This window comes from Nestor notabilis, unplaced genomic scaffold (assembly GCF_000696875.1).
Source record: "Nestor notabilis isolate BGI_N333 unplaced genomic scaffold, ASM69687v1 scaffold24798, whole genome shotgun sequence".
NCBI classification, from domain to species: Eukaryota; Metazoa; Chordata; class Aves; order Psittaciformes; family Psittacidae; genus Nestor; species Nestor notabilis.
In genome coordinates this window covers 74,488-85,885 of record NW_009941833.1, presented here as the reverse complement: position 1 = coordinate 85,885, position 11,398 = coordinate 74,488, and positions in this window count along the sequence as shown.

Below are 11,398 nucleotides of genomic sequence, written 5' to 3'. Positions count from 1 at the left end.
CCCTATTTGTGAATTCAACAGGATCATTGATTTGGAAAAACAAGAAGTCTTTTGTCATGTTTGCACTTTTTTTTTAATTATTATTAGAAAATGGGTCCTTGATTTTTTTTTTTGTTGTTTTTTTTTTTTTTTGCTGTTAATTAGGATGAGTGATGTCAGTGGAGTGAGGGCATTGATTTTGGGTTTTTTTAATATTAATTTAATGAGACACTCTTTGCATTTTGTCTATGCGAAATAAAAGGGTCTTCTGCCTTTATTTGTGATGTCTGCTTCCGTTGCCTTCTGCTTTACTTGGTTTTCTCTAAGTGTAATAGCCATGTTATTACTGTACTCTGAACAATGTCTTCCTGTACCTTGGGCAGAAAGGAAAAATGAAGGATCATAGGGTCATACCTTTGGATAAAAATTGAGGTCCTCTTACCCACAGCTTTTTTGCTGTCATCGGCAGAACGGCGCAAGTCCTGAGTGCTCTGAATCAGTCACCCAGGACTCCCTGCACCTGCTCCATCTGCCACCAGGAGGCTTTTGTTCAGCTTCAGTATTTTTTGGATCAGAAGAAATGCGTCGATGTTACTTTACTTACTCCATAGGAATGCATCTTTAGACCGTTTTGGAAGAGTGCTCACAGAAACTAGTCGCTTGTATAAGGACTGGAGGAAAAACCCAGCTTTTACTGTAATAGGAGAAAGGGAAGGAAAAAGTTATTCCAGGTCTAAGATCAACATGGCTTTCTTTAGAGGAAAAAATCTTTTTACTGGGGAGCTGTCAGTTCATATTAGTTTGTTGCATCTTTTCACTACGTGAGAAGTAATATTGCTTGTTTTATACAAGGCATAAATGGCTTAATACCACAGTTGATGGGTTTAACACAACAACATATGAGCCGCCTTGCTAAGTGCCTCCATGTGTGTGTTCTGGCTATCTCTGTGAGCCCTGAGCAAGGGAACATGGTACAGAGCACCCCAGATTAGTGCTAACATGAACAAGCTGTTCGACACTGACTGGAAGTATTAACTGGGATCTGAAAGCAATAAAATTCAGTATGCTTGAGGAGGCTGAGAACCTCCTGCAATTTCCCTGGCTGGTGGCAGTGTGGGCACTGCTAATTCAAACATTTATGCGCCATGCTCAATTCAAGTTATTTTTAAATAGAAAAATGCAGTTATGTATAACCGTTTCATTACTATTAATAATGCAATTATGCTGTTATAAGGGCAGTAAGTTAGCAAAGTACTTAAGTGTCTTGAATCAAGTTGCACTTGCATCCTTAGCTCTGTCAAACCCAAGTGATAAAGTTCTGGAAAGTCCTACAGAAGAAGCCAAATGAAGACATCCTCGAGGTATGTACTTCTCACAGACCTACAGAGAAATGCTGAGGTGTCACTCAGATAAGGAACCATTTCCCATCTAGTCTGCCCATGATAAAACAAATAAACTAACAAAAAAATCCAAACAAAAACCACCATAAAAAAACCAAACACCAACAACAACAAACAAAATCAACCAAACCAAATACTGTCACACTAAAAAAAAAAAAAAAAAAAAAAAAAAAACAAAAAATTAAATTAGGAATTACCCATGAAGTATTTTCAAACAGGATGAAAAACACTGTCTTGAAAAAAAGATTTATTCATTTGTTCTGGTTTGTTGAGGCTTTTTTTTTTCATAGAGAAACATTTTATTGATAAGAATCTAATTTAAACATGCAAAAAAACCTCCACAGAAAACTATAATTTTATTGACATGGCAATTTTGGGGGCAATTCAGTTGTTTTTGATTCCCACAAGAGCCTTTCTGGTGCACTCAGCTTGAGCTGAATGGGGCATTAGTACTGCATTTACAAATAGAAATTTATTTTCTAGTAGCATTTAGGACCTCTGAGTCTCAGGCCACTTTCATATTCTATTCAAGCTTCCTCCTTGTCCTCTGAAAAGAGGTGAAAGATTTTGGGGCAAATTTGAGGCTTGATCCATTTGTTCCCCTGGCTCTTGGCTGCCCTCAAGCAAAGGTTCTGTGGCAGCATTACCCACCAAAACTTGCCTTCAGTGACAGACAAGAATAAGCATATGATGGAGGAAGGAAATATTCACATTTTAAACTCCTGATTACTCCTGATAGTGGAAATATTCCAGTATCTCCCTGAATCTACATTTGGCTGACAGTCTGGAAAGTGCCAACTTCCTCCTTATCTGTATTCAATATGCCTGCTAACATTTATCCTCCTTATGAAGTGAAGATGCTGTTGGAGGCCCCATATTCAAAGAAATTCATGGCAAGTCTCCTGCTGCTTAAATCAGAGTGGAAGTGGGCTGTTGCTTAACACATGGAGGCTCAGACCTGCAGGGTGCCTGGCTCCATACCCTGGATCTAGACAGATCTTTAGTATGCATAACTGTAAACATGGGTACAGTCCCTTGGCTTGGGGTTTCATTGGCTTTTAATTTTTACAAGCAGCACTGGAGTGGTAGAGCTAGTTAAACATGTGACAGAAGCTTAAAGGAAGTGTCTGTCCTACTCTCATCTAGCCAAGCTTTGGAGGGAGAAGTAATGTCTTTTCTCACACAAATACAGCTGGGAGCAGTCAAGTTCCTGCATGATGCATTAGTTCACAGGACCAAGATGAAAGAAAACTTGCTGATGTGTCTCTACCAGCACCATTTCAAACACTTCCTTGTAAGAGAACTGTCCACACTCATGGATCCTGTATGTCTGTATCCTGGTATGTTACACACTTCTTGGAAAATGCTCATTTAAGTGAAAACAACACTTGGCATCAGCATGAGATCTCAAAAGACAAGCCCTAAAGTTCCAGAACGTCAAAGTATCGATGCAAGTACATCTTGCACAAAACTGTCACTCATACTTTTCCTTATGCCCCAAACTCCACTAACCCTTTAATGATTCACAGATAGTAATTAACTCTCCCTTTCAGTCTCAAATGAGTTAGCAACTCCCTCACTTTTCTAAGAACCCTTTTAGCCTTCATTATTCCATTACTGTTTCACTTAAATTGTCTGTTTAACACAATTATGTTAAACTTGGTTCAGTTTTTCTCTCTCCTTTGTTTTAGGTTGGAGCTTGTTTTTCCTATTCAGAACCAAAGAAATTTTGATGGTTTAAAGGTTAAAGTTTGTCCTTTGGTCAATATTTTTTTTTTACCAGGTGAGCTCCATAGCAGCATTACTGTAGCTGAGTAGAGTTAGGAGTTAAAAGCAAGGTGAGATATTACTGCACCAAATAACATAGTTGAAAATCAAACAAAAGCAACCCTGGGCTACAATCTGGGACAAACGGAAGTCCAGAGGAGCTTTGTGCAACCAGGTTTCCCACTTTCCCTAGCAGCTGGAGGGTGATATCCATCCCTGGCTTGCAGGTGGGTGAATGGCAATAGGTCTCCGTCTGGTTCCTTGCATTAAATAATTCGGGGTAAATATCTTCAGATTTTGATACCCAACATCATTTGCCTGCACAGCCAGGATGTGAAGAGGGGTTCTTTTGATTGGCTGGGCTTGGGATTTTTGAGGTGTTCTGTTTTTTTCTGAAGACATGAACATCAAAGAGGTGGGATAAAGGGGGCAGCTGGAAAGGCAAACTCTGCCAGTACACCATTTTCCTGAGTAGGCTGAAAAGCTCTCCCAGAGAAGAGATCTCTTTTAAAAGAAAAGAAAGGTAAAAGAAAAAACAGCATACAGTTTGGATGGTCTGTTCATAGTTTTAGTGTTAGTCAGGTTATTTTAGGTCACATCACTTACTTAATGGGCTCTCGTGGTAGACTATGAGACATTCCATCAGGAAAAAGAGTACTTTTCGCCATTAATTTTCTCTGGGCTTGCCTGCACCTCCCAAGGGGAACCTGACCACCTTCCCAGAAGCAAAATGCTTCTGTAGGAAGTGCACCAGCCCAGCAGACACTGCTAACGCTGTTCGAGGGTCATACAGTGTGCTTCCCTGGGTATTCTTTTACTATCTGTACTATTCCTTCTTTCTTCACAATGAATGTTATGCTCCTTTGTTTCAGAATTTCAGGGCAGGAAAGTGCTAGAATTGACAGAAAAAGGATCTGTAACTACTTTCAGGGTTGACAAGGACCCTGTAAACTTCCCAGCAGGCCTTCAGCGTTCAGCACCCTGGCTGCCCACCCTGCAGCAACTTCCTCCCGGTTCTATTTTAAGTGCCTTTGTTCTCTGAGGTGAATGACTTTCCCCTTCACAGGCACCTGCTGAAGTTGTGCTTGCTATTTTTCAGGCCTGATGGTAGGCAAGGGGACAACCATCAGAGATGACCCTGAACACATAGCTGACTGAACACAGCCATGGCTTGTGGGGGGAGGGAGGGGGACAAATTCCCTCCCTCTTGGAGCAATCATTTGAGCATAAGATGAAAACCCATCTCTCTGGAATGTGCTTCTCAAGAGGAAGGCTGCTGCAGGTGTGTGTCCTCATGCTACTGGAATAGAAACATACAAAATTCCTAGCTAGGGATTTTTATTTTTTTTCAATGGGAAATATATACATGGAAAAGATTTCAAAATATCTGGGACTGAGTGTGAAAGAAACTGATCATTACCGTTGCCCATGGAAGAGTAATGCCCAAACCAGTTTCTCAAAGTACCCCAAAAAACCAAAATTAATTTGAGATAAATTGTGGAGGTTACTTATTTTACACTGAAACTGCCAAGTTTTCATTCTCTGAGTCTATCAGAAAGCATAAAAGAAACCCCCATACTCTTACATTTAATTGAGAGTAAGAAAGGTGTCTCATAAAAAGATATCACATAATGGTGAGATCGTAGAGAAATCCACAACACAATGGGAAAACAAGGTGGAAAACCTGGAGAAATGCCATCATTAAGGGAAATTTGTCATCAAAATTGTAACATGAAGTTATTCAGTTGAGTTAAGCTACATATTTGCACCTAAAGTTTTTCCAGCATGCTTTCTTTAAGAGTTCCAGTCCCGATGGGATAAAAAAATCAACCTGATTTAACAGTTTGATAGAGAAAGCAGTGGTTTCAGTGCTATCTGTAATGCAAAAGAGGCCTTGGATGGCATGGGGAGAGAAGGGAACATTGCTGTCAGGCGTTGGAAATACCAAGCAAAGGAAACGTACTGTGATAGACCCTTCCACCAGCTAGAGACTGGCTATGGGTGATCCTGCAGCTTTATGGAAAGAAAACATACCAAGTTCATGGAGGGCTTGAAAATCCTCTCCCCTCCCATCCCTTTGCAGGACTCATCCTTTCCTACCATCCTACCTTGCCCTCAATTTTCAGAGGCTTTTGAGGTGGCAGAAACTCAGTGCATCCACCTCTGGATCCTAGGGAACATCTTCTTCCCATCTTCTCTGCTGACAGCATTACCGGCATCTCGCAGTCCCTGTCATGCTGCTGCTCCCACACTACCCCAGCCACCACTGCTGCCCCACTCTGAGGTCTTGCACCCCTGTGGCTTATGCCCCCTCATGCGGTGGCCCCCACCCTCCTTCTGTAAAACCAGAAAAGTGGAAGCAAGGGGTCCCCTGTGTCCAAGGCAAGTCCCAGTGCACATCATTCCCAAATATCTCAGAGCCTCAAAGACTGAACGCTCAATTCTGATGGATGAGGCTCAGTCCAGGGGCTTGAAATCGAATGGCTGTCCTGCCTATGGTGCCCAGAGCGCCTGCCTTACCAGGAGCTGCTGATCCCAGCCCTCTCAGGAGCCTCACATAGCTCCCATGCTAAGAAAAGGGCTCTTGTTGTTGAAGATAAACAGGCTGGTAGCATTAAGGACCTCATCTTTGTTCCCAGGTAGGGATAGGGCTGCTAGAGCCTATCTGTATGTTTGCACAGCAGTGTTCTGATGGCTGATGTCTGACTGTCACGTCCTCTCTTGTCTGGGCAGCCAGAGGCTCACAGGAAAGTGGGATCCCACTGGAACTGGATTTAAATAAAATTATCTTAAAAGCACAAGGCAGGGATACTTTTGTTCATGAAGAAAAGCATTAGACAGCTGTAAGGCTCTGCTCTGTACCAGTTTCTTCACCTCTGTGTTATTGCCCCAACATCAGTAATAGTAAAATTATATGCTTCCACAGGGAAATTAAAATTAAATGTAACCTAAATCAATTTGAACTTTGAAACACAGAGCTCATAACACCTGTCTTTCTTATAGTATAAATTATATTTAAGCCTTAAGATTGGGAGCAAAGGGAAAGCTTAATTAAAGTTGATAACAGACTACATAATCACACCTGAACCTACATACAAACAGATGAAGCACCAAAAGCCATTTATTTTTTCCTGCTATCCCTGCCCAGACTCTAATAAGATTTCTCTTAAAATGGCAACAGCTTCAGTTGCATTTCATCTTATACGCACAGAAATGAATGGACACCTTGGCAAACTGCTCTCCACCAGCCACAAAAGCTCCTTCATTAGTCACTGACATGTTGGGCCATAGCTCTTTGCACTTCTAATTAAATCATCATCCTTGAAGGTGAACCCTTTCCAGTATTTATAAGCAGAATCACCCCAGGTGGAGGACTCATGAACCAAAGCAATAGGCAACACAGATTTGATGAGGTGCTGTTAAAAATAACTCTGCAGTTTTCCCATCGTGTCTAAGAGAGCCAAGACAAAACTCTTGAGAGAGGGCAAAGCTAGTTTCAGGGCAGACTCTGTTTGAGGAAGACTTAGGATTTAGGAACTAAAAAAAGAGTAGATGTGACGATCTGCTTGTGCATTTGGTCCCATGGGTGACTTGCAACACACACGGTATATTTGAGATCTAGGATGCTCTTCACCAGCATGGGGCAGGAGTACAGCATAGCTGAACATAGTTTGCCAGACCAGAGGGATTTGGTGCACTGGGAACAGGTGGGATCGCAGGTTACTTCTGGTCAATCTGGCATTACAGAGCCAGCAGTCACCTGCACTGTGAGTAGCTTATCTGTGATTACGGCACGCGGACATGCACACACATACCCATACCCACACACACACACACACTCTTCATCACCTGCACAGAGAATGGTAAGATCAATATGCAAGTTATCATCATCACCCTTTCACTACCACTGCATTGCACTTGGTAGATGGAAGCAGGAAAGATGCTACAGCACAGTGATCAGCCACTTTCAGTCATATTACTCTCAAGCGTTTGGTTTAGCTGTGTGTGGGTGCATAGGCAGATCTTAGCTTTTTATGGCCCACCCTTTGGCAAATATTTTCCTATTCAGGAGATGTCTCCTTTTTATAACTTCATATTTTAATCTTTACTCCTCACAGCAGGAAGTTGAGCTTCTTAATTCATTCAAGGCAAGAATACATGTCAGAGACTTTTAGGGGAAAATGCTCAGGTCCAGGTGAAGGAAACATTTAGATGTTGGGTTGGTTTGTTTTTTTTTAAATAAAGGCAGCTTTCAGAATTTCCATTATCCTGGTAAGCTACACACTTCCCTTCTCTGCTCTGGGAAGCAAATGAAAGCATTTTCAGCACTCACATTGTAGGAAGAGCAGAAAACATTTTTGGCAGGCTTGATGAAATTAGCCAATACTGAGCCCAGGTTAAAAACAACTTGTCTAGCACTTCAGTGAGGGTTCCCATGCAGCACTTCTCTAGCTGTGTGTGCTGGGCCTGAAAGAGGCTTGAAGCTTTGCCATGTAAATTACTGATTGCTCAAGTGATCAGGCAGCTGAACCAGCAGAGCAATCAGCTGGTACTGACATGTTTGAACTTATCAGAGAGCTCAAGAGTGGAAATCAGGGTAGATCCCAGCCCCTGGAGCAACTTCCAAACACATTAACAAAAAACACAGTTCCTGAAGAAAATTAGCACCTTACCTGTGTCAGGACGAAACAATTTCCAACAAGTGAGCTCTGAAGCAGTCTTTAGCACTCAATAAAGAAACATTAGTCTGTATGACATGAGAAAAGAGCAAGTCTTCCCCATTTACCTAGCAATATATTGACATTTCTTACATAGTTCAAGAAGAGAAATCCATCTTCAAAGTCTACATAGTCCCAGTAAAATACATAGCTATGTCTGACTGGACAAAATCCTTCCTATTTTTACAGTCTCTGAAGTCCCAAAGACTTTAGTAGGGGTTTAGGATAAGAGAAGCATGTAGGTGAGAGTGTAATAAAGACAGTAAATGATGTAATAAAGAAAAATAACAGACCAAGAGCTAAGACCTTGGAAAAAATTGCCACAACTTTAAATTTACCAGATCTTGCCATGCAGACAAAGTTATGCACAGCTGATGTCTGCATCAAGATGACGGCTTACAGTGAAGTTTCTACCTTTTGCAGTTCTAATCAAAATTGAAAACTTCAGCATTTAGTAACAGTGGCAATGTCAAATATTATTGTGCTCTGACAGTGACATGCTGTCGCCTCAAAGATAGCAGAATATTAAGGTCAGATGTCTCTGAGTTTTTCAGTCAATCTTATTCACACTGATATAGGATTCCCACCTCTGAATAGGGTACAACAACATTTCTTGTTCTAAAGACGGTATCTCTCATAGGGTGAAAGATGCTAGTATAGTCTTCTGTTGGCTATGTTGGCTATGGTTAGCACATGTCAGGAGTGTAACTGAGTAACTCCAAAGCCTGAAAGCTTTAGATGCACCACCACCACGTCACCCCAGCCTCCCTGCTGCCCCTCATCATACCTATGAGAAAGGGAAGGCTGCAGGAATCAGATGCTTTCTTCAGGCTTGTTCTGAAGACACAAGACTTCAGCCCTCATTGGTTTTCATGCAGGGCTTGGTTCTGCTCAATCGAGCTGGGTGGCAGGTTGCCCAAAGATGTTGTGGGATTTCTGTCTTTGGGGGTACTCCAAATATGAGTGGGCAAGCCCTGAGTGACCAGAGCTATTCTAACCCTGCTCTGAGCAGGGGAGGGATAATCACAGAGGTCTCCTTTGGACTAAATTACTCTGCCATTAAAAACCAGAATTTCCCATGGAAGCAAAATTACACTTGGAACTTCTCAGTTGTAAGGACCTGCTTTTCTCCTTGTTGTTGGCAGCAGAACACTGAAGTTTTCCTCTCCTGATCCTCTGGAAGGAGACAAATACTTCCACATTTGAAAAAGAATCCCTTTTTCCTGATTCTTTGGTTGCACACCTTTCTGAGGGTCATGGGGAAATTTCTGGCTTTAGGTTACCACTAGCTACTGTGCAGCAATCTACCAAGTTTCACCTCAGCTTGACATACATACAATGCTATAAATGTTTTCCAAATATGATCATAATGTGGGGTCCCAAACATCAGGTGAAAGTTTGTTCTTCATCTCCCTATACCTTAGTTTCTTGTACTAAAATGTGCAGTCAATTGCTACTTCATCTAACCATGACTTAACGCAGAGAAACTCAGAAATATTTGTTGAGCACTTGGACACTTGTGACAGCATTCATGAAATTAGAATCAAGAAATCTCCATGGAGCCAATGAATAATGTTATGTGTAGTTCAGCCTCTGAACAGTGAACTCTAAATAAAATGCGGGTAGCATAAAAGAGAATAAGAAGTAATTCCCCATTAAGAGAAATACAAGTGGGCTGGGAGAGAGGGGGAGGATATAGGTTTATGAAGTCAAACCCTGTGTCATAACACATTTCATCACAGAAGAGCAAGTACCATTAGTACTGCAGGGGTATCTAATTCTGGCACTTCTCAACTTCACATGGTTGGCTTTGCAACCTAGTTATTTTTTATGTGCTTTGTAGTGTGCAGAAACTTTCCGATGTTTTGCTAAGCAGTGACCTTATTTAAAAAGAGCATCTGTGGTATTTTAATGACTTTCAGATAACTTTTAAAGCTGATGTTTTGAACCAGCAGGGTACTCCTGGGTCCAAACTTAAATATATTCTGTTTGAAGAAGTGTCAATTCTTGAAAAACAGTGAAGGGTGTCAATTACATCTCAAAATTCCCCAGAGTGCTTGAAAATATCTGCTGAATCAATACATATATAAAAATTAAAAAAAAAAAAAATAGAACCAAAACGTTTATAGCAAAATATGTTACTCCATAGAAAAACTTGCAAAGTTGACCAAGATATAAAAAATTGAAGTATTTCCATTAATATTTTTTTACTTCAAGACACCTTTTTTCCAATACTCTTCATTCTCAAAATAACATTTTCACATATGTAAAAAACATCCTAGGATTTTCACAAGGAGTATTGGCCACACTGGAAGATGTTAGGTATAATCTTAATTCTTCAAACAGCTGAGCAACCCCTTTAGAAGGAGATTCAAAGGAAAACCGCCAAAATTTCTTTGACCCATGCAGCCAAGATGTCTTTCAATTGCAAAACCAAAGCTATGTTTATGATGCACTTCTGCACTTCTATTATTAAAAATTGATGGCATGGCCTTGCTGCTTAGCTGATAGGTTTGCGGGGGACTGTGATAGGTTTCCCTCTGTACTGTACTCAAGAGACAGTCTCCAGAGAAGTGGTGTACTCGGGCTTCTGGTTGCACCCGATGGTCCCTTCTGCGACACTGCTGGAGCAGTGACTGATGCCACCCCCCAGGCACAGGCTCCCAAGGTCAGGTACCACTGCAGAGCAGCAGGACTGTAGGCTGGAAGAGTGAAGTCATTGAAGGCTGAAAACACTGCTGCAGGCTGATACATGGACATGGTTTTGTGCGAGGCTTTGGGGTCTTCTTTTAAAACGGAGCGGGCATTTTAAAGGTTACAATCTTCTGTGACATTTCAGTTTCTCTTTTCTTGCTGTTGGTGGTGCAGCTGACAAATTGAATCCAAAGTGTAATACAAAGAACTGTTTACCAAAGTCCTCTGTTTTCTCTTCTTGGTTACCTCTGGGATCTGGGCAGTGCTCATGTGGCTGCTCAAAAGTGCTTCTGAATGCTGAATTTGACCCCAGTCAACCCAGACAGCATCTGTCAGATGGCAGAAAACAGCTCCTGACTGACAACTAGAAGAGCAGTAGACCTCTAAAAATAAGGGTGGTAGGTACAGCTTTTAAAGTCATTTGATCACATACCATGAGAGAATATCCCATGAGACTAATCCTAATTGACACTAATTTCCATGGTTTATGAAACATTTTTTAATTGTCATTACACTTTGGGGAGAGATGTTCACAGCTTTTCTGTCCTAAAGTTAACCTTCAAAGAAGCTGCAACTTCTGCACGGTGGCTTTTACAGAACAGCTCCTGCAGAGAGAGATTGCTGCTTCCCTTCCTTGGGTCCCATATAATGGGAACTTATGCTACAGGCCACATCCCCAGCTAGTAAAATTGAATATCACTCTTGTCCAGCTGATATTACACCGAATTACACTACTAATAAAACAGGCCTCTTACTTTCCTTTTTCTTTTTCTTTTTTTTTTTAGGGAGGAACAGTGTCTGTCTACAAATGCAGACATGATTTTGCATCTCTATGTGTAA